This window comes from Mobula hypostoma, chromosome 23 (assembly GCF_963921235.1).
Source record: "Mobula hypostoma chromosome 23, sMobHyp1.1, whole genome shotgun sequence".
Lineage (NCBI taxonomy): Eukaryota > Metazoa > Chordata > Chondrichthyes > Myliobatiformes > Myliobatidae > Mobula > Mobula hypostoma.
In genome coordinates, this window is record NC_086119.1 from 54333962 (window position 1) to 54359829 (window position 25868).

Genomic DNA, 25868 nt, shown 5'->3' on the forward strand with positions numbered 1-25868 from the left:
CAATTCTTGTTTGGGGGATTTTCACCCATTCTTCCTTACAAAAGGCTTCTAGTTCTGTGAGATTCTTGGGCTGTCTTGCATGCACTGCTCTTTTGAGGTCTATCCACAGATTTTCAATGATGATTAGGTCAGGGGACTGTGAGGGCCATGGCAAAACCTTCAGCTTGTGCCTCTTGAGGTAGTCCATTGTGGATTTTGAGGTGTGTTTAGGTTCATTATCCTGTTGTAAAAGCCATCCTCTTTTCATCTTCAGCTTTTTTACAAACGGTGTGAGATTTGCTGGTATTTAATTGAATTCATTCTTCCCTCCACCAGTGAAATGTCCCCTGTGCCACTGGCTGCAACACAAGCCCAAAGCATGATCGATCCACCCCCATGCTTAACAGTTGGAGAGGGGATCTTTTCATGAAATTCTGCACCCTTTTTTCTCCAAACATAGCTTTGCTCACTGCGGCCAAAAAGTTCTATTTTAACTTCATCAGTCCACAGGACTTGTTTCCAAAATGCATTAGGCTTGTTTAGATGTTCCTTTGAACCTTGTGAATAGAACTTTTTGGAGGTCATTTAAAGGCAAAATTTTGAGGGTACAGAATCTTTATGTTCCTGTTAGGTTGAAAGGAAAGGTTAAAAGTTTGAGGGAGCCATGGTTTTCAAGGGATATTGGAAATTTGTTTCGGAAAAGGAGAGATATGTACAATAAATACAGGCATCTTGGAGTAAATGAAGGGCTCGAGGAATATAAAGAATGTAAAAAGAATCTTAAGAAAGAAATTAGAAAAGCTAAAAGAAGATATGAAGTTGCTTTGGCAAGTAAGGTGAAAATAAATCCAAAGGGTTTCTACAGTTATATTAATAGCAAAAGGATAGTGAGGGATAAAATTGGTCCCTTAGAGAATCAGAATGGATGGCTATATGCAGAGCCAAAAGAGATGGGGGAGATTTTGAACAATTTCTTTTCTTCGGTATTCACTAAGGAGAAGGATATTGAATTGTGTAAGGTAATGGAAACAAGAAGGGTAGTTATGGAAAGTATGACGATTAAAGAAGAGGAAGTACTGGTGCTTTTAAGGAATATAAAAGTGGATAAGTCTCTGGGTCCTGACAAGATATTCCCTAGGACCTTGAGGGAAGTTAGTGTGGAAATAGCAGGGTCTCTGACAGAAATATTTCAAATGTCATTAGAAACGGGGATGGTGCCGGAGGATTGGCGTATTGCTCACGTTGATCCATTGTTTAAAAAGGGTTCTAAGAGTAAACCTAGCAATTATCAGCCTGTGAGTTTGATGTCAGTGGTGGGTAAATTGATGGAAAGTATTCTTAGAGATGGTATATATAATTATCTGGATAGACAGGGTCTGATTAGGAACAGTCAACATGGATTTGTGCGTTGAAGGTCATGTTTGACAAATCTTATTGAATTTTTTGAAGAGGTTACTAGGAAAGTTGATGAGCATAAAGTGGTGGATGTTGTCTATATGGACTTCAGTAAGGCCTTTGACAAGGTTCCACACGGAGGGTTAGTTAGGAAGGTTCAATTGTTAGGTATTAATATTGAAGTAGTAAAATGGATTCAGCAGTGGCTGGATGGGAGGCGCCAGAGAGTAGTGGTGGATAACTGTTTGTCAGGTTGGAGGCCGGTGACTAGTGGTGTGCCTCAGGGATCTGTACTGGTCCAATGTTGTTTGTCATATATATTGATGATCTGGATGATGGGGTGGTAAATTGGATTAGTAAGTATGCAGATGATACTAAGATAGGTGGAGTTGAGGATAATGAAGTAGGTTTTCAAAGCTTGCACAGAGATTTAGACCAGTTAGAAGAGTGGGCTGAAAGATGGCAGATGGAGTTTAATACTGATAAATGTGAAATTTTGGTAGGACTAATCAAAATAGGACATACATGGTAAATGGTAGGGCATTGAAGAATGCAGTAGAACAGAGGGATCTAGGAATAATGGTGCATAGTTCCCTGAAGGTAGAATCTCATGTGGATAGGGTGGTGAAGAAAGCTTTTGGTATGTTGGCCTTTATAAATCAGAGCATTGAGTACAGGAGTTGGGATGTAATGTTGAAATTGTACAAGGCATTGGTAGGCCAAATTTGGAGTATTGTGTACAGTTCTGGTCACCGAATTATAGGAAAGATGTCAACAAAATAGAGAGAGTACAGAGAAGATTTACTAGAATGTTACCTGGGTTTCATCTCCTAAGTTACAGAGAAAGGTTGAACAAGTTGGGTCTTTATTCTTTGGAGCATAGAAGGTTGAGGGGGGACTTGATAGAGGTATTTAAAATTATGAGGGGGATTGATAGAGTTGACGTGGATAGGCTTTTTCCATTGAGAGTGGGGGAGCTTCAAACAAGAGGGCATGAGTTGAGAGTTAAAGGGCAAAAGTTTAGGGGTAACATGAGGGGGAACTTCTTTACTGAGAGAGTGGTAGCTGTGTGGAACGAGCTTCCAGCAGAAGTGGTTGAGGCAGGTTCGATGTTGTCATTTAAAGTTAAATTAGACAGCTATATGGACAGGAAAGGAATGGAGGGTTATGAGCTGAGTGCAGGTCGGTGAGACTAGGTGAGAGTAAGAGTTCAGCACGGACTAGAAGGGCCAAGATGGCCTGTTTCTGTGCTGTAATTGTTGTACAGTTATATGGTTTACAAGCTGTGATACTTGCCAAAGGGGGTGTTACGAAGTACTGACCATGCAGGGTGCTCAAACATTTGCTTCGGGCCCTTTTCCTTTTCTGTTATTTTGAAACTGTAAAAGATGGAAATAAAAAAGTTTTCTTGCTTAAAGTATCAAAGAAATGTGTCCTCTTTAACGTTATGCCTTTTACTCATCTTTTACTCACTTAGCTATTCACAGCAACAGAAATTTTGACCGGGGTGCCCAAACTTTTGCATGCCACTGTATTTGAAATTTAGGCCATCTTTTCTCCTCATGAAAAATGGCAGTAGTAGTGCCTATTCCAATCTGAAAAACCCCTGTCAGATCCTTCTAGTTATAGACCAATATCATTAATATCCCATATGTGTAAACTTATGGAACATATAGTAATAGTGTGGTTGAAGTATACTTGGGGAAAAAAAGAGGTGAAACAGCAGATTTTGGAAGGGTAGAATGACATTGGATTCAGTTTTATGTTTGGAAGATGATATTAGGAAAGCATAGGTAAATAAAGTTGTAATAGCAGTACTTATTGATATCAAGTCAGTCAAGTCAAATCACTTTTTATTGTCATTTCAACCATAACTGCATGTACAGAACATGGTAAAAATGAGACAATGTTTTGCAGGACCATGGCGCTACATGAAACAATACAAAAACTACAATGAACTACGTAAGAAAAAACACAAAAACTACACTCGACTACAGACCTATCCAGGACTGCATAAAGTGCACAAAACAGCGCAGGCAGTACAAGAAATAACAATAAATAATAAACAAGACAACATGCACAGTAGAGGGCAGTAGGTTGGTATCAGTCCAGGCTCTGGGTATTGAGGAGTGTGATGGCTTGGGGGAAGAAACTGTTACATAGTCTGGTCGTGAGAGCAGATATAATAAAAGCATATGATATGTTACAATATAATATGGTCATGATATAATGAAAGCATATGATATGTTATGGAGGGAGGGTCTTTTGATTAAATTATAGAAATTCGGAATAGCAGGGAGGCTATATAATTTTTTTATGAGTTTCTTATTTAGATGGTCTATGCAGGTAAAGGTAGGAAAGATATATTCGGGCTTCTATGAGATAGAAAATGGGTCTGCACAAGGCAATATTTGCAGCCCTTTATTGTTTAATATTATGATTAATGATATTTTCTCCGAAATAGGCACTGGGGTGGGAAAATCATTTTTTGCAGATGATGGAGCATTGTGAATCAGGAGAAAAAATTTCATTTAATCATATATAGAATGCAATTAACAAGTTGTACAGAGGGCAAATAGATGGTTTTAAGCTTTCAGTTGTTAAAACACAAGTTATATGTTTTACAAAGAGGATGAAGAACCCTGCACTCAATTTGAAACTGTATAGTCAAACTCTTGAAGAAGTGTCAGTGATAAGAGCTTTTGGCATGTGGCTGGATAATAAGCTGACATGGAAGCACCATACCAGTAAGATAACTGACAAATGTAAAGCGGCATTAAACATCCTTAAGTGTCTATGTGGGTATTCTTGGAGTGCTACACAAAAATCTCTGACTTTATATATTTGCTTAATTAGATCAGTACTTGATTATGGCTGTGTGGTTTATTGATCAGCTTCATCTTCAAAATCTAAAGTGTTTGTATGTGATACAAGCTCAGGCTTTAAGACTGTGTTGTGGTGCAGTAAGGTCATCTCCTGTTTCAGCTTTACTGGTTGAAATGGGACAATTACCCTTACAGTTGCGGAGGATGAAGTTGTTGTTAATAAACTGGGTTAACTGAAGGCGGGAGGAGACGATGGCAGCGCGTTCGCAGCTCTCCGGTGAAAAATGATGTCGTATCTGTTAAATAGGGGCCGTGGGCAATTCCGATTTGATGGAGAATGGACGTGAAATCACAGAGGAACATCTGGAGAAATTTCTGAAACGCTCATCCGCTGCTGTCGTTACTGTGAGGTCGGAAATCTTTCGGAGGGTAGGGCTCAAAATCCCCAGCCTTGCCTGCTTTTGGCGACTGAGAAAGAGGTTGAATTGCTCGGACAGAGATGGCGCTCAGTACTCGGTGTCGGAGAGCTGATCAGAGCTCGAAGTTTTCGGATGACTCAGAGTCGGATTGTGGTCGGCATGGCAGGGAGAGTTTTTCTTCCCTCTCCCGTCTGCGTGAGATGTGGGGCATTTGAGAAACTTTGAACTTTTACTGTGCTCACGGACTTTCTTCATCAAGTTATGGTATTGTTACACTGTTGTAACTATATGTTATAATTATGTGGCTTTGTCAGTTTTTTCAGTCTTGGTTTGTCCTGTTTTTGTGATATCACGTCAGAGGAAATATTGTATCATTTCTTAACGCATGCATTACTAAATGACAATAAAAGGGGACTGCGTGTCTTCATAATCTAACTTGAGGGGGCAGAGGAATGATCACCCTGCTAAAAGTGTGTTGTTAGTCTGTGGGGAACATCACAAGCAGAGTGTTTTTAGTTTTCGGTGGCTGGGTTCTCATCATGCTAGGAATATGGGTTTGCTGGATCGTGTAATTTGTCCCACTGTAGCTTTTTCAGTAATCATGGTTTTTTCCAATGGCTTCACTTGATTTTAGGTTGCATGATTTAATGAAATTGAAGGATCCTGATATACCCAAGACTCTGTTGGTTCATCAGTATGTTAAGGAGAATTATTGTGATAAGTTAACCATTTTTACTGATGGATCAAAAGATAAGTTAACAGGAAATGTTGGTGTGGCTGTTTTTGTGCCTGAATTACAGGTAACAATAAAGAAAGATCTCACTATTTATCAGTGTATACTGCAGAACTGGTTGCCATTATTTTGGGCTTACAGTAGTGCAGGAAATCTGTCCTTGCAAGGTTATAATTTGTTCAGATTCTTTTTTGGTTTTGACTAGTCTTAAAACAGGTCATTCTGGCAGTAAGTCTGATTTACTGCTGGAAGCTCTACAAATTTTATTTCACATTCAAGGTATTGGTCTACATGTCCTCTTCCTATGGGTTCCTGTACATAGAGACATTGATTGTTTGGCCAAAAACGCTGTTAAAAGTTTATCTGTGGATATAGATCTTCCACTTAGCAGATCAGGAGCTAAGGGGTTGGTGGGGCTCAGAATCAGGGGATTATTGCAAGACCTGTGGGGTAATGGGCATAAGGGGAGACCCCTTTACTGAATACATAAAACTGTTGTATTAATGGGAGAAGGGGGCAAGACAAGAAGGGAAGAAATTATATTGATTCAACTTGGAATTGGGCATACTCTGCCTAATTATTCCTTGTATCTTACCTTGAAGCATACAAGGTTGAAAGAAAGCAAATGCAGGCTGCACTACTAGCTTTGGGGGTTGACAGTTTTCATTTAAAAACTAAGTCATGTGTGACTTTAATTTAATTCACAATATTGTCCTTTATTATTTAAAATCTGTTGCGTACGTTACACAACAAAACTACAGATAAAAACGCTAGAGACTGGAGCTAAGTTAACAGGGCTTTTTACTTATGGAACCCAAACTGAACACATATATACAGATCAATACGCGCCTAATAGTGCATGCTCAATAACGTGTTACAACGACATAAAATAGTCCCATATTATACAGTAGGCTATATGGTAACTCCTCCCCTTTTATCTTAAAAGTGTATCAACTGTTTTTTTTAAGTTAACAGGTACACTACGCTAAACAAATACTGTATGTGTACCCTTAATATACAAACGCCCACCAACTGTTTAGTTAATAATGTAATAATATGAAATTACAACAAAGTAACATAATAATAATAATAATTATAACTGAAGTCTCTGGGGAGTCCTTCTCTGCCTCTCTGGGTAACGTCTGCCCTGCAACGTTTGATTTGGGGAATTAGTCTCCACAGGTACATCAGGTGGGTCCTCAGCACTGATGACAGACTTATCTGTGGGCGAGGCTGATGTGGTCACATCAGGAGTGTTTGCTTCCATGTCCGGTCCGGGGAGTCCGGGCAAGGTGTTGTTGTGTTTTCCACCTGAGCATTCAGGATTTGCTCCACATGACATCTCCATACGTTCTCTCCCATCTGTACTTCTTCCACATCAGTGGCCCATCTATGGCGGAAATTATACCCGGCTGCCACTTTTCAGTCTGGTAATCCCATGCAAGAACTGACTGTCCCACACTGAAGCTCCGTGTTGACTTAACATTCAAGTGTTTGAACTGTCTGTTCTCCACATCACGCCGTACATTTGGTTTGAGAAGATCCATGTGGGACCTCAGGTTCCTGTTCAGAAACGTCATCACTGGAGTCTGGTTAGTGGTTGCATGTACTGCATTACGATAGGCAAGGAGGAAGCTGTCTATTTTGTGTTGTAGTGGTCGATTTTCGCTGTCCCTTGTCTTGATGGTTTTCTTGAATGTTTGTACAAATCTTCCTGCCAAGCCATTTGTGGATGGATGGTAAGGGGCAGATGTAAAGTGCTTGATTCCATTGTTCTTCACAAAACTTTGGAATTCTTCAGAAACAAATTGTCATCCATTGTCTGTGCAGATTTGTTCTGGTATGCCATTCCTGGTGAACATGGTCCTCAGAACTGTAATGGTCTTTTCCGATGTGGTTGTCTTCATTTTGATGACCTCTGGCCATTTGGAATGTGCATCAACGGCAATTAAAGAGATAAGAGTTCATGAATGGTCCAGCAAAGTCGATGTGCACTCGTTGCCATGGTGATGAGGGCCACTCTCGTGGATGGAGAGGGGCTTGTGGTGGTGTGTTCTGGAACTTCTGACATCCAGAGCAGTTCTTGGTCAAGTCCTCAATTTGTTTATCGATTCCTGGCCACCACACATAGGCACGGACAAGACCTTTTATCTTCACGGTACCCAGATGCCCCTCGTGCAGTTCCTCCAGCACTATGGTGTGTAACTTGGGAGGAATCACAACTCGTGAGCCACACATTAGTGTTCCCCGACACACTGACAATTGCTCCTTCCTCGCTGGAAACAGTGTGTTACCCCGCGCCGGCCATCCCTTTACCGTGATGTCATACACTTTTGACAACATAGGGTCATTGCATGTTTCCCTTTCAGTAAGGCTGTTTGTTACTGGTAATTGTTCAACTATTGTTGTGTGAAAAACCTCTGCTGAATCCATTTGCGTAGTTACCACAGAAGTGGGCAGTGGTAAATGTGACAATCCATCTGCATTGCCGTGTTGCTTGGTCCCCTTGTGTTGGATGTCGTACCACTGACCTCCTAAGAAAAGGGACCATCGCTGCAGCCTTTGTGCTGTCATCACTGGAACACCTTTCCTTGGGTTGAAGATTGACACGAGAGGCTGATGGTCAGTCAACAGGGTAAACTTTTGACCATATAGGTAGTGACTGAATTTCATGACTCCCCGCACGAGGCTTAGAGCCTCTCTGTCAATCTGTGCGTAGTTGCGTTCAGCTGAAGTTAACGTTCTTGAGGCAAAGGCTATTGGTCTTTCTGAGTCATCTGGAAATTTGTGCGATAACACAGCTCCTATCCCATGGGGCGAGGCATCACAAGCCAGTCGGATAGGTAAGGAGGGGTCAAAGAGTGCAAGCACTCCTTCTGAAGTTATGAGTCTTTTAGTTTCCTGAAACGCTTTCTCACAGCTCTCAGTCCACTTCCATTGTGTCCCTGTCTGTAATACTGCATTTAGTGGGTGTAGGACTGTGGATAGGTTAGGCAAGAACTTGTGGTAATAGTTCACTAGTCCAAGATATGCTCTCAGCTGAGACACATTTTCAGGTGGTGGTGCCTTAATCACCGCTTCTATCTTGTCTTGAGACATGTGTAAACCATCCTTGTTGATCACATGCCCACAGTATGAAATTTTTTGGAAAATCTCACAGTTCTGTCGATTAGCTCTGAGCCCATATTCTCTTAACCTGGTGAGCACTTGTTTTAGGTTAGAAAGATGTTCATCATCATCTGTGCCGGTGCCAATGATGTCGTCCAGGTTACACTGAGTCCCTGGAATCCCCTGCAGGACCTGGTCCATTGTCCTTTGCCAGATTGCAGGAGCTGATGCCATCCCAAACACCAGCCTGTTGTACTGGTAAAGACTTTTGTGTGTAATTATTGTCAGGTATTTCTTGGATGCTTCATCGATTTCCATTTGGAGATAAGCCTGGGCCAAATTAATTTTTGTGAAATGTTCCCCTCCTGACAGGGAAGCACAGATGTCGTCAATACGAGGTAGAGGATACTGTACTGTGCGGAGCACTGGGTTAACAGTCACTTTAAAGTCTCCACATATGCGCACCTTGCTTGGTTTTCCTGGTTTTGTGCTGGAGGTTTTCTTCATCACTGGAACAATAGGCATGGCCCACTCACTCCAATCCACCTTTGACAGGACCCCAGTCTGCTCCAGATTTTTCAGCTCTGCCTCTACTGTAGGACGGATTGCATATGGCACTGGCCTGGCTTTGTGAAATTTTGGACATGCATTTTCCTCAATCTCAATCCTTGCCTTCATGCCCCGAAGTGTTCCTATTCCTTTCATGAACACTTCCTCAGAGTCAGCAAGTGTTTGTGACAGTCTCTCAGATGTAGCCTTGCTGCCCTCCTTTGCTGAAACAACTAGTGCCTTGATGGTGAGCCAATCCAACTGGATTCTCCTGAGCCATTCACGTCCCAGCAATGGTGGTCCTCCATTTTTCAGTACATAGAAGTTCAGCTGCTGTGTTTGTCTCCATAGGTCCCTGTCACTTTAATATTACCTTTGGGACACACTCTCTGTCCTGTGTAAGTCTTTAGTAGTTTAGTTGTTTCAGAGGTATGTGAGAAAACAGTCATTTGTAGTCGCGTACAGAGATCACTGTTAAAGCTGAGCCTGTGTCCAACTCCATTTTCAGTCTCACGCCTGCCACTTGTGGAGTGATCCATATTACTCTTCGATCATCTGTCTCTTCCACGCTGTGAAGTTACAGACAAGACAATTCACTTTTGTCTGAGTCATTTTCATCAGAATTGCTTTCTTTCATTTTGTGTGCATTGTTGTATTTTCCTTTCTGGGGTTTCTTGTTTCTCTGTATTTTGTCCTTTTCCTGCTGTTTACTAGCTTTGCATACTCTGCCAGTGTGGCCCTGCTTGCCACAGTTTCTGCATTCTTTATCTTTAAACCAATAATCATCAGGGTCATGTGACCTGTTCCCACAACAGTAACATTTCGTTCCTTCATTTCTGTGCAGTGACATTTTATTCGTAGCATATTCCAGAGATTTTTGTTGTATCTGTGAAGCACCTTGTGCTTCATGTTTCTTATGGTATTGAGATGTTTCGCGCCTTCTCTAACATAAGGTCTTTTTTCACACAGGAGCTTCTTCTGTGTGGTTTCACAGTGCATGCCACACACTAACCTGTCCCTCAATGCGTCTGATAGACCAGCTCCAAATTGACAATGTTCTGATAATTTGCGCAATTCAGCACCATAATCAGAAATGCTTTCATCTTTGCTCTGATTCCATTTATGAAATTTAAATCTCTCAGCAATGACCAGTGGTTTGGGGTTTAAATGCTGTTGGAGTGTCCACTATTCGCTTGAACGTTTTGTCAGCTGGCTTTTCAGGGGTTAACAAGCTCCATAGCAGGCCATGTTTTCACACCCATTACACTAAGTAAGATGTTGGCTTTTTTTTCCTTCATTAACATCGTTAGCATCACAATATAGCTCTATTCTTTCGATATAAATTGCCCAGTCTTCAATACCACTATCAAATTAACACAATCCCTGGTGTGTTCATTTATCCTTGTTATGTTAATTTAGCCCCAGTCCCTTGTTTTCTTTTTGACTCATGTGACCTTTTTTTCTGCTAGCGTTGCGAGTGTACTCTGGCTAGATGCATGTGTCGCTCCTTTTTTTTAAATCTCCCTTCTGAGGCAGGCAGAGCCTCAACCCTGGGGTTCAGCGCCGGCTGTGGTCTCACCTAGACGTGCCATGGCTCCGACTGTGTCTTTCGGTCTTCCGATGTTCCCAACTCTGGCTGAACTCCCGCTTCTTTTCAGACTCACGACCTCACTCTGCCTCTTCTGAGTGCTGTTATCAATTAAAACATGGCGTTCCGATACGATGCAGGTTCATTAACCTCGTCGCCAATTTGTTGTGTATGATGGTGTCAGACAGGGTGGTTTGAGCATCTCACAAACTGCTGACCTCCTGGGGTTTTCATGCACAACAATCTCTAGAGTTTACAGAGAATGATGCAAAAAACAAAGAAATCCAGTGGGCAGTAGTCCCATGGGCGAAAATGCCTTGTAAATGAGAGGTCCGAGTAGAATAGCTAGATTGGTTCAAGCTGACAGGAAGGCGACAGTTAATTCAAGTAACCACATGCTATAACTGCGGTATGCAGAAGGGGATTTGTGAGCGCATAACACATTGAAAATTGCTCTGGATCGGTTACTGCTGAAGACCTCAAACATACACTCAGTAACTACTCTATTAGGTAAAGGAGGTACCTAATGAAGTGGCCTCTAAGTGTAGATGATGGTGAGTAAATTTGCAACAGACCCCAATATTGATGGTGTCATGGACAGTGAAAAACCTCACCATGATTATTACAGGGTACAGTCTAAGTGGGAAAGTGTCTGGCAATGTCAGCTGAAATTTTAACTCAGGCAAGTGGAAGACTTACATAGGACCCCAGAGTGTGTTTTAAAACAGAGCATTCTAGGGGTTCCTTGATGCAGTTAGACAGGGTAGTGAACACACTTGTTGCCCTCCATTAGGGCATATAGTACAAGAATTGCAAAGACACGTTACAACTGAACAAAATATTACTGAGATGACACTAGGAGTTCCATCTGCAGTTCTGATCACCCAGCTATAGGAAAGATGTCATTCAGCTAGAAAGAGTGCAAAAAAGATTCACAAGGATGTTACTAGAACGGAAGGGCTCAAGTTATAAGAAGAGACTGGATAGGCTTACAGTAAGAGGGGAAAGATTTAAAGAGGACATGTGGGACAAATGATTTTTTTTTTAACAGAGGTGTTGGGTATAGGAATGAGCTGCCAGAAAAAGTGGCAGAGAGGGGAACAGTCATATTTCAAAGACTTTGGGACAGGTACATGGACAGGAAAGGTTTAGAGGGAAATGGATCTAATGCAGGCTCGGGCAAGCAACCTGTTTGGCGTCTGAAGAGCATGTTTCCGTGCTATTAAGTCTCTGACTCCAACACCCCCTCCCTGACACTCACCCATGCCCCTCCCAAATCAGTTAATGTATTGGTTTCACCCCATCCCAATCCCAGACACTCACCCTCACCACATCTTAGATTGCATCCCACTCACCAGCTACTCTCCTGCTGCAGTCCTTCACCCAGTATGTGGATCACACCCTGCCCCAACTCCAGTTGTGTCCCACAAGTAACATTAGTACAGCAGTAGTGAAAATTCAGCCAAATTCCCTGAGAGCTGACCAGCACCAACGTTCTCATCCAATGACGGTGAGGTGCTCTCCTGCAAACAGTGGATCTGTTCCTGGACATCACTGGCTGGAAGAAAGTCCAAAACTGTGAACCCCGAGGGCTGGACAGGCACTGGGAACACACAGTCTAGACAGAAAGCTTAGCTAGAAGGAATGGTGCTAAACAGCTGCTGTCAACTGAGAGACTTCCTGTCAGTGTGAAGGAGGATGATAGTGATCTTACACGTCAAGGACAGGAAACAACAATTTTCCTTTGACCTTCCCAGTGAAAGCTATGCAGCCGCATCCCAGAAACACGAGATCAGTATACCAGAGGTCGTGAGGGACTGTTTATTATTCTACATTGTGCAGGAACATCGCAAATTACTGCTTATCCAGAAGAGAATTCTCAGATTCTGTATAAAATTTATGTTGTGTTGCTCTGCCCTATGTTTCCACACTCAGACCAAATCAAATGAGTTTCAAAAGCACAGAAATATTTCTCATGTGTCAGGGACTAGCTATATTTGTTTTCTCAACTAAGTAAGCCAAACAATTTCTCAGGATAATCCCAAACTGGCCACCATGTGAGATTTGGTAAAACACAGAAACACAGAAAACTTGCAGCACAGTACAAGCCCATCAGCCCACAAAGCTGTGCAGGACATGTACTTACTGTAGAAATTACCTAGGGTTACCCATAGCCCTCTATTTTTCTAAGCTCCATGTACCTATCCAGGAGTCTCTTAAAAGACCCTAACGAATCTGCCTCCACCACCATAACCGGCAGCCCATTCCACGCACTCACCACGCTCTGCGTGAAAAACCTACCCCTGCCATCTCCTCTGTACCTACTTCCAAGCACTTTAAAACTGTGCCCTCTCGGGTTAGCCATTTCAGCCCTGGGAAAAAGCCTCTGACTATCCACACGATCAATGCCTCTTATCATTTTATACACCTCTGTCAGGTCATCTCCCATCATCTGCCGCTCCAAGGACAAAAGGCTAAGTTCACTCAACCTATTCTCATAAGGCATGCTCCCCAATCCAGGCAACATCCTTGTAATTCTCCTCTGCACCCTTTCTATAGTTTCCACGTCCTTCCTATAGTGAGGCGACCAGACTGAGCACAGTACTCTAAGTGGGGTCTGACCAGGGTCCGATATCGCTGCAACATTACCTCTCAGCTCTTAAACTCAATCCCACAGTTGATGAAGGCCAATGCACCGTGTGCCTTTGTCACCACAGAGTCAACCTGCGCAGCTGCTTTGAGCGTCCTGTGGACTCAGACCCCAAGATCCTTCTGATCCTCCACACTGCCAAGACGCTTACCATTAATACTATATTCTGTCATCATATTTGACCTATCAAAATTAACCACTTCACAGTTATCTGGGTTGAACTCCATCTGCCACTTCTCAGCCCAGTTTTGCATCCTATCAATGTCCTGCTGTAACCTCTGTCAGTTGCCCATGCTATCCACAACACCTCCAACCTTTTGTGTCATCAGCAAACTTACTAACCCATCCAAGGTGATTCTTTCATTGCAATGTCAGAGTGGGGATGTTTACTGATGATTGTACAATGTTCAACTATTTTTAGAATTAGTACAACTCAAACAGCATCTATATATTTGCTGACGTCACCACAGTTGTTGGCAGAATCTCAGGTGGAGATGAAGTGGTGTATAGAAGCAGATAGACTGGCTGGTTGAGTGATATCAGAACAAGGACTTGCACTCTACATCAGCAAGACCAAGGAATTGATTGAGGAATTCAGGAAGGGGAGGTCAGGAGAACACACACCTGTCTTCATTGAGGGGTCAGTGGTGGAAAGGGTGAGCAATTTCATGTTCTGGAGCATCAATATCTCAGAGGATCTATCCTGGGCCCAACATCATGAAGAAGGCATGCCAGCAGCTCTACTATGAGTTTGAGGAGATTTGGTATGTCACTAAAGATTCTCGTGCCTTTCTACATATGTACGGTGCAGAGAATTTTAAAGTAAACTTATTACGAAGATGTGAGAGAATAGGACCAATCAAGTGTGACAGTGGAAAAGTGTGTATGACACCAGAGGAGATGGCAGAGGTACTTAATGAGTACTTTACTTCAGTATTCACTACGAAAAAAGATCTTGGAGATTGTAGGGATGACTTACAGTGGACTGAAAAGCTTGAGCATGTAGATATTAAGGAGGAGGATGTGCTGGAGCTTTTGGAAAGCATCAAGTTGGATAAGTCACTGGGACCAGACGAGATGTACCCCAGGCTACTGTAGGAAGTGAGGGAGGAGATTGCTGAGCCTCTGGCAATGATCTTAGCAACATCAATGGGGACGGGAGAGGGCCTGGAGGACTGGAGGGTTGCAGATGTTGTTCCATTATTCAAGAAAGGGAGTAGAGATAGCACAGGAAATTATAGACCAGTGAGTCTTACTTCAGTGGATGGTAAGTTGATGGAGAAGATCCTGAGAGGCAGGATTTATGAATATTTGGAGAGGCATAATATGATTAGGAATAGTCAGCATGGCTTTGTCAAAGGCAGGTCGTGCCTTACAGGCCTGATTGAATTTTTTGAGGATGTGACTAAACACATTGATGAAGGTAGAGAGGTTGATGTAGTGTATATAGATTTCAGCAAGGCATTTGATAAGGTACCCCATACAAGGCTTATTGAGAAAGTAAGGAGGCATGGGATCCAAGGGGACATTGCTTTGTGGATCCAGGACTAGCTTGCCCACAGAAGGCAAAGAGTAGTTGTAGACAGTCATGGAGGTTGGTGACCAGTGGTGTGCCTCAGGGATCTGTTCTGGGACTCCTACTCTTCGTGGTGTTTATAAATGACCTGGATGAAGAAGTGGAGGGATGGGTTAGTAAATTTGCTGATGACACAAAGGTTGGGGGTGTTGTGGATAGTGTGGAGGGCTGTCAGAAGTTACAGTGGGACATTGATAGGATGCAAAACTGGGGTGAGAGGTGGCAGATGAAGTTCAACCCAGATAAATGTGAGGTATTCATTTTGGTAGGTCAAATATAATGGCAGAATATAGTGTTAATGGCAAGACTCTTGGCAGTGTGGAGGATCAGAGGGATCTTGGGGTCCGAGTCCATACGCAGGTTGACTGTGTGGTTAAGAAGGCATACAGTGCAATGGCCTTCATCAATCGTGGGATTGAGTTTAAGAGCCAAGAGGTAATGTTGCAGCTATATAGGACCCTGGTCAGACCCCACTTGGAGTACTGTGCTCAGTTCTGATCGCCTCACTCCAGGTAGGATGTGGAAACCATAGAAAGGGTGCAGTGGAGATTTACAAGGATGTTGCCTGGATTGGGGAGCATTCCTTATGAGAATAGGTTGAGTGAACTCAGCCTTTTCTCCTTGGAGCGGCGGAGGATGAGAGGTGACCTGATCCAGTTGTACAAGATGATGAGAGGCATTGATTGTGCAGATAGTCAGAGGCTTTTTCCCAGGGCTGAAATGGCTAGCACGAGAGGGCACAGTTTTAAAGTGCTTGGAAGTAGGTACAAAGGAGATGTCAGGGGTAAGTGTTCTGATTTTTTTTAAACGCAGAGAGTGGTGAGTGCGTGGAATGGGCTGCCGGCGACAGTGGTGGAGATGGATACGATAGGGTCTTTTAATAGACAACCGGATAGCTACATGGAGCTCAGAAAAATAGAGAGCTATGGGTAACCCTAGGTAATTTCTAAGGTAAGGACATGTTCGACACAGCTTTGTGGGCCGAAGGGCCTGTATTGTGCTCTAGGTTTTCTATATTTCTATGTTACATGTCACCATATACTACCCTAAGATTCATTTTCTTTCTATCATTCACAGTAGATACAAAGAAACACAATAGATTGAACGAAAAACTACACATACCCAATGTGCAAAAGATAACAAATTGTGCAAATACAGAAAGAATAACAAAATAATAATAATAAACAAATAATAAAAAATATTGAGAACATGAGTTGTCAAGTCCTTGAATGTGAGTCATAGTTGTGCATTCATTTCAGTGTTGGTGTGACTGAATTTATCCACTCTTGTTCAGAAGACTGATGGTTAAAAGGTAATCACTGCTCGTGAATCTGCTCGTGTGGTACCCAAGGCTCCTGTACCTTTTCTGTGTTGGCAGCAGTGAGAAGAGAATATGGCCCGGATGGTGGGGGTCCTCAATGATGGATGCTGCGTTCCTGCGACAGTGCTCCTTGTAGGTGTACTCAGTGGTGGGGAGAGCTTTACCTGTGATGAACTGGGCTGTGTCCACTAATTTTTGTAGGTATTTCCATTCAAGGGCATTGGTGATTCCATACCAAGCTGTGATACACCCAGTCAGTATACTCTCCACCCCGCATCTATAGAAATTTGTCAAAGGTTTCAGATCACATGCCAAATCTTTGCAAATTTCTAATGAACTGTTTACAGTTGCAAGAAAAAAATCTGTGAACCCTTTGGAACTACCTGCTTTTCTCATAAAATGTGGTCTGATCTTCATCATCTAAGTCACAATAATAGACAAACACAATCTGTCTAAACCACGAACACACAAACAATTGTACTTTCCATGTGTTTATTGAATACATTGTTTAATTGCTCACAGTCCGGCCTGGAAAAAAACATGTGACCCCTTGTATTTAATAACTAGTAGAACCTCATTAAGTAGCAATAACCCCTGCCACACATTTCCTGTAGCTGCTGATCAGATGTGCACAACGGCAGGTAGGAATTTTAGACCATTCCTCCATACAAACTGTTCCAATTCATCGATGTTTCTGAGATACCTTACATGAACAGCCACAGGTCATGCCACAGCATCTCAATTAAGGCCATTCCAAAATACAAATTTTCTTATTTTTAAACCATTCTGCTGTTGATTTACTCGTGTTTCAGAACATTGTCTTGTTGCATCATCCAACTTCTATTAAGTTTCAGGTGACAGGCCGCAACCCTGAACGTCTTGATACAATTTTGAATTCATTTTTCCCTCAACATTTGCAAGCTGTCCAGGCCCTGAGGTAACACGGCAGCCCTGAACCATGATGCTTATTCCACCATGGCTTCACAGTTGGGATGAGGTTTTGGTGTTGGTGTGCAGTGCCCTTACCTCCAAACATTGTGGTGTGCATTTCTGCCACAAAGTTCAACTTTGTCTCATCTGTCTGCAGAACGTTGTCCCAGAAGCATTCTGGAACATCCATCTGGTCTTTTGCAAACTTCAGATGTGCAGCAATGCTTTCTTTTGGAGAGTAGTGGTTTCCTCCATAGTGTTCTTCCATGAAGACTATTTTTGTTCAATGTTTTTCTTATAGTGGACACATGAAGAGAGACTTCAGCAAGTTCTAGAAATCTCTGCAGTTCCTTTGCTGTTACCTGTAGGGTCTTTTTCACCTCCTTCAGCATTGCAGATTGTGCTCCTGGTGTGAGCTTTGCAGGATGCCCACTCCTAGGGAGAGGAGCAACAGTACTGAGTTTCCTCCATTTGCAGACAATTTCTCTTACTCTGTACTGATGAACAGTCAGGTCTTTAGAAATGCTTTTGTAGCCTTTTCCAGCTTCATGCATCTCTACAATTCTTCTTCCGAGGTCCTCTGAAAGTTATTTTGATCAGAGCATGGTGCACGTAAACAGATCTTTGTTGAGAAGAGCAGGCTTTGTCAGTAACCTGACTTTGTGTCTTTTTTATAGGGCAGGGCACACCTCCAATCTCATCTCATTGACTGGTAAACCCGACTGCAAATAGCTTTTGTAGAAGGCATTATCTACAGGAGAATTATCGCTCTACAGGAGAATGTTAAAAATATCATGGACCACACACACATCAAGTGAAGAAGTTCTCAGAAGAGCCCAAGCAGTTTGATCACTCATACCAACAATAAGAGAAAGACAACTCAGATTCCTAGGACACATCATGCGGAAAGATGAACTAGAAAAACTCGTGCTCTCTGGAAAGATTGAGGGGAGCAAACCTAGAGGAAGACCTCAGCTCATGTACATCAAAAGCCTAGCCAGGTGGCTGTACATCGAGGAAATGGAAGTCATCCAAAGAACGAAGGATAGATCTGTATGGAAAACCATGGTCACCAACGTCCGCATCGGATATGGTACCCAGACAGACAGACATTATCTCAGAGGTTCACATACTTTTTTTGAACCTAGACTGTGATTGTTTATATAGTGTACTCAGTATTGACGAGAAGAAGTACAATTGTTTGTGTATTACTAGTTTAGGCAGATTGTGTTTGACTATGATGAAGATCAGACCATATTTTATGAGTAATTACTGCAGAAAACCAGGTAATTGCAAAGGGTTCACAAACTTTTTCTTGCAACGGTACTTATCAAATTACAAAATAAGTTTATTTTCAAAGTACATATCATGTCACAATGTACATGCCTGAGTTTTATTTTCTTGCATATAATCAATAAATCTATTACAGAATAATGACCGTAATGGAATTAATAAAAGACCGGACCTACTTGTGCACTCAACCAGTGTGCAAAAGACAACAAACTGTGCTCGATGGTAGGGAGGGCTTTATTCATGATGGACTGGGCGTATCCACTTCTTGTAGGATTTTCCGTTCGAGGGCATTGGTATTTTCTTACCAGGTTGTGATGCAGCCAATCAATATACTCTCCACCATATATCTATAGAGGTCTGTCTAAGTTGTAAATGTCATCCTGAATCTCTGCACCCTCCTAAAAAGTAAAGGCGCTGCCGTGCTTCTTCGTAATTGCATTTACGTGCTGGGCCCAGGACAGCTCCTCCGAAAAGACATCGCTGGGGAATTTAAAGTTGCTGGCCCTCTCCATCTCTGACCCTCTGATGAGGACTGGCTCATGGACCTTTGGCTTCCTCCTACTGAAGTCAATAATCAGCCCCTTGGTCTTGCTAACATTTAGTAAGAGGTTGCTGTTGTAACATCACTCAGCCAGATTTTCAGTCTCCCTCCCATATGCCGATTTGTCACCACATTTGATTCGGCTGCAACAGTGGTGTCATCAGCAAACTTGAATATGGTATTAGCCACACAGTCAGCAGTGTAAACAGCTAAGCACACAGCCTTGTGATGCACCTGTGCTGATGGAGATCATGGAGGAGATGTTCAAAGTAAAATTTATTTTCAGAGTACATACAACTCTGAGAGTCTTTTTTCTGTGGACATACTTAACAAATCTACAGAACAGTAACCGTAAATTGTGAACATAAAGAACTGTTAACCGTGAACAAACAAAGTGCAGATATAAACAAATAGCAATGAATATCAAGTATGATACAACAATATAACAGTCCTTAAATGAGTGTAGCTATACCCTTTTGTTCAAGGCCAGATTGCTGAGGGGTAGTAACTGTTTGTGAACCTGGTAGTGCCAGTTCTGAAGTACCTGTACCTTCTACCTGAAGGTAGCAGTGAAAAAGGAGCACGGCCTGGTTTGTGAGGATCTTTGATGATGGATGTTGCTTTCATTTCATTTAGATGTGCTCAATGTTGGGAGGGTATTACCCATGACGCGCTAGACCAAACCCACTACCTTTTGTAGGATTTTCCACTGAAAGGCACTGGTGTTCCCATACCAGGCTGTAATGTAGCCAGTCAACACACTTTCCACCACATACCTACAGAAATTTGCCAAGGTTTTCTATGACATGTCGAACTTCCACAGACTCCTGAGGAAGTAGAGGCGCTATCATGCTTTCTTCGCAATAATATTTATAAGAATTTCAGGATGTATATTGTATACATTTCTCTGACATTAAGTGTACTTATTGAAACCTATTGATATAATGGATCCAGGGCAGATCCTCTGAGATAGTGACACACAGGAATTTACAGTTACTGACACTCTCCACCTCTGATCGTCCAATGATTACTGGCTCATGAATCTCTGGTTTCTCTCTCCTGAAGTTTACAATCAGTTCCATGGTCTTATTGACATTGAGTGAGAGGTTGTTGTATTGCACCACTCAGACAAGTTTTCAATCTCCCTCCTGTAAGCTTATTCACCAGCACCTTTGACACAGCCCACAACAGTTGTGTCATCAGCAAACTTGTATATGGTGTTGGAGCCACACAGTCAAAGGTTAAAGTGAATAAAGCAGGGGGCTCAGAACACATCCCTGCAGTGCTCCTGTGCTGATGGTTATTGTGGAGATGTTTCTGTCGATCCAAACTGACTGGGGTCTACAAGTGAGGGAATTCAGGCTCCAATTGTACAAGGGGATATTGAAGCCCAGGTTGTGGAGTTTACTGATTAGTTTTGAGGGGATGCTCACATTAAATGCTGAGCTGTAATTGATAAAGAGCATCTTGATATATGCCTCTTTGCTGCCCAGATGTTCCAGGGTTGTGTGAAGAGCCAATGAGATGGCATCTGCTGTAGGTCTGTTGCTTCAGTTGGCAAATTAGAGCTGATCCAAGTCAACATTCAAACAGGAGCTGATATGCTTCAACACTAGCCTCTCAAAACACTTCACCACCGTGGGCATTAGTGCCATACACTCCCCATACTCCCAGCACAACTTGCAGGAACTTCCGGAGATTGAGGGAAATCCAGCCCAAGGAGATCCAGCCGAGAGCTGTTGTGACCACACCTGATCCAAATGTCAGGATCCCCAGGTGTGCCAATCAATTCAGAGACACCAATATCTCCACATCCCATATCACTCGTGTCCGGTTTAAACTCCCCTCTACCTCTGCCCCTCTAACCCTCGTCCTATTGTAAACATTTCCAGCCCTCACCCCTCTCTAAATTCCCCCATTCCAAACATCTCCCCCCCCGATTCTAAACATCCACACAACCCCACTCCTCTCTAAACTCCCTTGCCCCATCTTGTTCTAACCATCTTCTTGCTCCATTCAAAACATTTCCCACACCCCGTCCCGCTCTAAACACTCCCTAAATATACACTACCCCTCCTTAAATATACCCAGCCCTACTCCATTCTAAACACCTCCACCCCCTGCCTGTTTCTAACCCATTCCATTCTTATTCCACAGCTTGAATCGGCTGCTTCTCAGGGATTCTTGTTCAGCGGCCCTCGTGAGAAGTGGCAATGTGGACTAACTAGCCTGAGAAAAGGACAAGGGGTTGTGGAGGAGGCATCGAACAAACACAACATGTGGATAGGATCCTAGATTCAAACTAGGTCACACAAGGAACTATTGATGTCCAGAGAAACAACAGCAGTCACAACAGACAGATCAAAGCAATTCCATACAACCGCACACTCCTATACTCCAGCCTCTGGTGTCCAAGGCAGTGTGGAGTACGTTATCTTATTTAATGTTGTTAGGCTTCTGAATGTTCAGTGACACAGGCAGGAAAACCCATCATTGAACAAAGCCTCTACCTCTTCCCAACACTGGGTGAGACCACAACCTATCACTCTCACAACACGCTGGAGGAACTCAGCAGGTCGGGCAGCATCCGTGGAAACGATCAGTCAATGTTTCAGGCCGGTCGAAGGGTTCCATCCCAAAACGTTGACTGATCGTTTCCACGGATGCTGCCCGACCTGCTGAGTTCCTCCAGCGTGTTGTGAGTGTTGCTTTGACCCCAGCATCTGCAGAGTATTTTGTGTAACCTATCACTCTCATTGCCAAGTATCTGCTCTCTCCCGATGCTTTGCCCAGTAAAGATTGACAGATTAGAACATAAAAAACATAAGAAATAGGGGCAGGAGTAGGCCATCCAGCCCATCGAGCCGGCCCCACCATTCAATAAGATCATGGCTGATCTGCCTGTAAACTCAGCTCTATCGACCTGCCTTTTCTCCATAATCCTTAATTCCCTTACTATGTAAACAACTATCCAATTGTTTCTTAAATATATTTAGTGAAGAAGCCTCAACTACTTCCCTGGGCAGAGAATTCCACAGATTCACCACTCTGGAAAAAACAGTTTCTCCTCATCTCTGTCCTAAATATTCTCCCCTGAATCTTGAGGCAATGTCCCCTAGTTCTAGTCTCACCTACAAATGGAAACAACTTTCCTACTTCTATCTTATCTATCCCTTTCAAAATTTTGTGTGTTTCTATAAGATCCCTCTCATTCTTCTGAACTCCAGAGAGTACAGTCCCAGGCGACTCAATCTCTCCTCATAGGGTGACCCCTTCATCTCTGGAATCAACCTGGTGAACCTCCTCTGCACTGCCTCCAAAGCCAGTATATCCTTCCTCAAGTATGGAGACCAGAACTGCACACAGTACTCCAGGTGCAGCCTCACCAGTACTCTGTATAGTTGCAGCATGACCTCCCTGCTCTTAAATTCAATCCCTCTAGCAATGAAGGCCAACATTCCGTTTGCCTTCTTAATAACCTGCTGTACCTGCAAGCCAACTTTTTGTGATTCATGCACAAGCACTCCCAAGTCCCTCTGCACAACAGCATGCTGCAATCTTTCACCATTTAATTAATAATCTGCTCTTCTATTATTCCTTCCAAAGTAGATGATCTTGCATTTATCAACATTGTATTCCATCTGCCAGACATTGGCCCACTCACTTAGCCTATCTATATCCCTCTGCAGACTCTCCACATCCTCTGTACAATTTGCTTTTCCACTCAGTTTAGTGTCATCAGCAAATTTTGCTACACTACGCTCAGTCCCCTCTTCCAAATCATCAATGTAAATGGTAAACAGCTGTGGGCCCAGCACTGACCCCCACGGCACCCCACTCACCAGAGACTGCCAACCGGAGAAACACCCATTTATACCAACTCTCTGCCTTCTATTGGTTAACCAATCCACTATCCATAACACTTCCTCCGACTCCATGCATCCGTATCTTATTTATAAGTTTCTTGTGCGGCACCTTATTGAACGCCTTATGGAAATCCAAGTACACAACATCCACCTGCTCCCCTCTATCCACTGCCCTTATTATGTCCTCAAAGGACTCCAGTAAGTTAGGCTATAGAAAACTTCGCTGCTGGACGTAGGAGGGTCCATGACACGATGGATTAAAGCCAAGGGGAAGATTCACCAGTCCGTCAGGGCTCAAAATACTAAAGACTGATCCACACAAAGAAGAAAACCTTGTCGAGACACACACTTTAAATAAAGTTATTTTGTTTGGTTGGGATCCAGTTTCAAGCGATCATCATGTTGCAGTGGTCCCAGAGAGAGGAGTGAGGGAGAAGAAATGGCTATTAGGGTGATGGGACATAGCACTTTGTGATAGAAGTGATTGAGACAGAGCGCCCCAAGCAAGCAGCATTTCCACTGTTATGGACAGTGTGTAGGTGGAGCAATGAGACCAGCAATGGACTGGCTAAGAGTCCTGAACTCCTACCCCATCCCGTAAAAGACAGAGAAACTCACAAACCTGAAGGTGGCTGAAGTCCTACATTTCCCTTGGCCATCCTGGTCAAGCGAATTTTTCTATACGTGTGGCGGCAGACGCTGGGCGTCTGAGAGCTCCTGCCCACATTCTGTCCACAGCATTACATGGTCACCTGCTGCAGCAGAAAATAGAGAGAACTTTCAGTCCTGGACGGACGTAGACAAGCAGCACCATCAAAGCTCTCCACGAACACACCGTGCGGAGCAAGTGCTGAGAACGCGCCATTCCTGCAGCCCACGGCGCAGTAATGGTGCCAGTCTGAGTGGTAACACTCTGAGCATTGACTGTGCTTTCTGTTCAGGGCTTCACTCCAGCTGGTAACCAGGTCTTAATTACCACCACCACCACCATACCGCCCCATCAGTGTAAGGACAGCCACAGGAAAATAGCCTTAATTTCACAATAAACAGCTTTAATGCATAGAATGTGATTACACTATGTGTGATAAAACAAGAGAGGAAGAATATTAGAGAATATCAAACAGTACAGAACTGTACAGGCCTTTGGGCCCACGATGTTGTGTCAACCTTTTAATCTACTCTAAAATCAAACTAACATGGCTCTCCATTTCTCTTCCATCCACGTGCCCACCTAAGAGTCTCTAAAATGCTCCTAATGTATCTGCCGCTACTACCACCCCTGGCAGCACATCTATATGCACCCACCCACCATTCTGCATGAAAAAACCTACCTCTGACATTCCCCTATACTTTCCTCCAATCATCTTAAAATTATGTCCCCTTATATTTGCCATCTCTGGCCTCGGAAAAAATCTCTAGCTATCCACTTAATCTACGACTCTTATCGTCATGTACACCTCTATCAAGTCACCTTTCATCCTCATTTCCTCAAAAGAGAAAATACTTAGCTCACTTAACATATCCTCATAGGACATGCTCTTTAATCCTGGTAAGTTTCCTCTGCACCCTCTCTAAAGCTTCCAGATCCTTCCTATAGTGAGGCAATCAGAACTGAGCACAATGAATCATGTGTGGTCCAACCAGAGTTTTATTGAGCTGCAACATTACCTCATGGCTTTGAACTCAGTCTCTTAACCATATGCCCTCTTAACCCGCCCTATCGACTTGTGCAGCAACTTTGATGTGGACCCCAAAGATCCCTCCAAAGAATCCTGCTAATAACCCTGTATTCTGCCTTCAAGTTCAATCTTCCAAAGTGTATCATTCACACTTTTCTGGATGGAACTCCATCTGCCACTTCTCAATCCAGCTCTGCATCCTACTAATGACCCGTTGTTTCCTACAACAACCTTCTACACTATCCACATCACTATCAACCTCTATGTCAGCTGCAAACTTACTAATACACCCTTTCACTTCCTCAGCCAAGTCATTTATAAAAATCACAAAGAGCAGAACTGAACCCCTCAGAACACGACTAGCGAATGATCTTCAGGCAGAATATGCTTCATCTAATACCACCCTCTGAGCCAATTCTGAATTCAAGCAGCCAAGTTTCCTTTGGATCCCATCCTCCTGACTTTCTGAAGGAGCCTACCATGAGGTACATTGTCAAATGCCATACGAAAATCACATACACCATGTCCACTGGTGAATTTGGTCACTTTCTCATAGAATTCAATCAGGCTCATGAGGCATGACCTGCCCCTTGCATAGCTATGCTCACTATCCATAATCAGACTATGCTTCTCCAAATGCTTGTAATTCCTGTCCCTAAGAATCGTCTCCAGTAGTTTTCCCAGAACTGAATTAAAACTCACTGGTCTTATGGTTTAATATTTTCCAAAAGTTCCAGCACATCCGCTTTCTTAATGGCAACATGCTCAAGCACATCAGTTTGTTTTACACTGCTCTCATATTCATCAAAGTCCCTCTCACTGTTGAATGCTGAAGCAAAGATTACATTAAGGGCCTCCTATACTCCCTCTAATTCCAAGCACATTTCTTCTTTTATCCCTGATTGTTTCTAGCCTCACTCTAGTCATCTTCCTGTTCTTTACATACATGCAGAATTTCTTGGGGCTCTCCTTAATCCTACTCAAAGTTTTCTCATGCCCTCTTCCAGCTCTGCTAAGCTCCTTCCTGGCTACCTCGTAACTCTCTACAGCCCTGTCTGATCCTTGCTTCCTAAACCTTAAGCATGTTTCTTTCCTACAACAATGTGAAGCTTCACATTTTTAGTCAACCAAGGTTCCTTCACTCTACCATCCTCTTCCTGCCTCAATGGGACAAACCTAACCAGAACCCATGCAAGTGCTCCCTAAAAATCCTCCACATTTCCATTGTGTACTTCCCAATTTACACTCCCAAGATTCTACTTAATAGCATCATAAATCCTCTTCTATCAATTAAGCACTTTCTCATAGTGTCTGCTCTTATTCCTGTCCAGGTCACGGAGTTGTGGTCACTGTCTCTGAAATGCTCACTCACTGAGAGACTGGTCCCCTGACCAAGTTCATTGCATTGCGCCAGAT

General features: G+C 43.0%; 1 protein-coding gene across 2 annotated transcripts in view; it reads right to left on the bottom strand.

Annotated features, from left to right (window-relative positions):
- Nucleotides 1–25868, bottom strand: part of LOC134336923 (SH2B adapter protein 2) — a 174866-nt gene that overhangs the window by 133809 nt on the left and 15189 nt on the right. Inside the window, exon 2 of one of the 2 annotated variants that reach the window (XM_063031571.1) lies at nt 23396–23528. The exons of the other annotated variant lie outside the window; for it this stretch is intronic. The gene's annotated coding sequence lies outside the window, so the exon portion shown is untranslated. The remainder of the gene's footprint in view (nt 1–23395; nt 23529–25868) is intronic. 2 annotated transcript variants of the gene reach the window in all.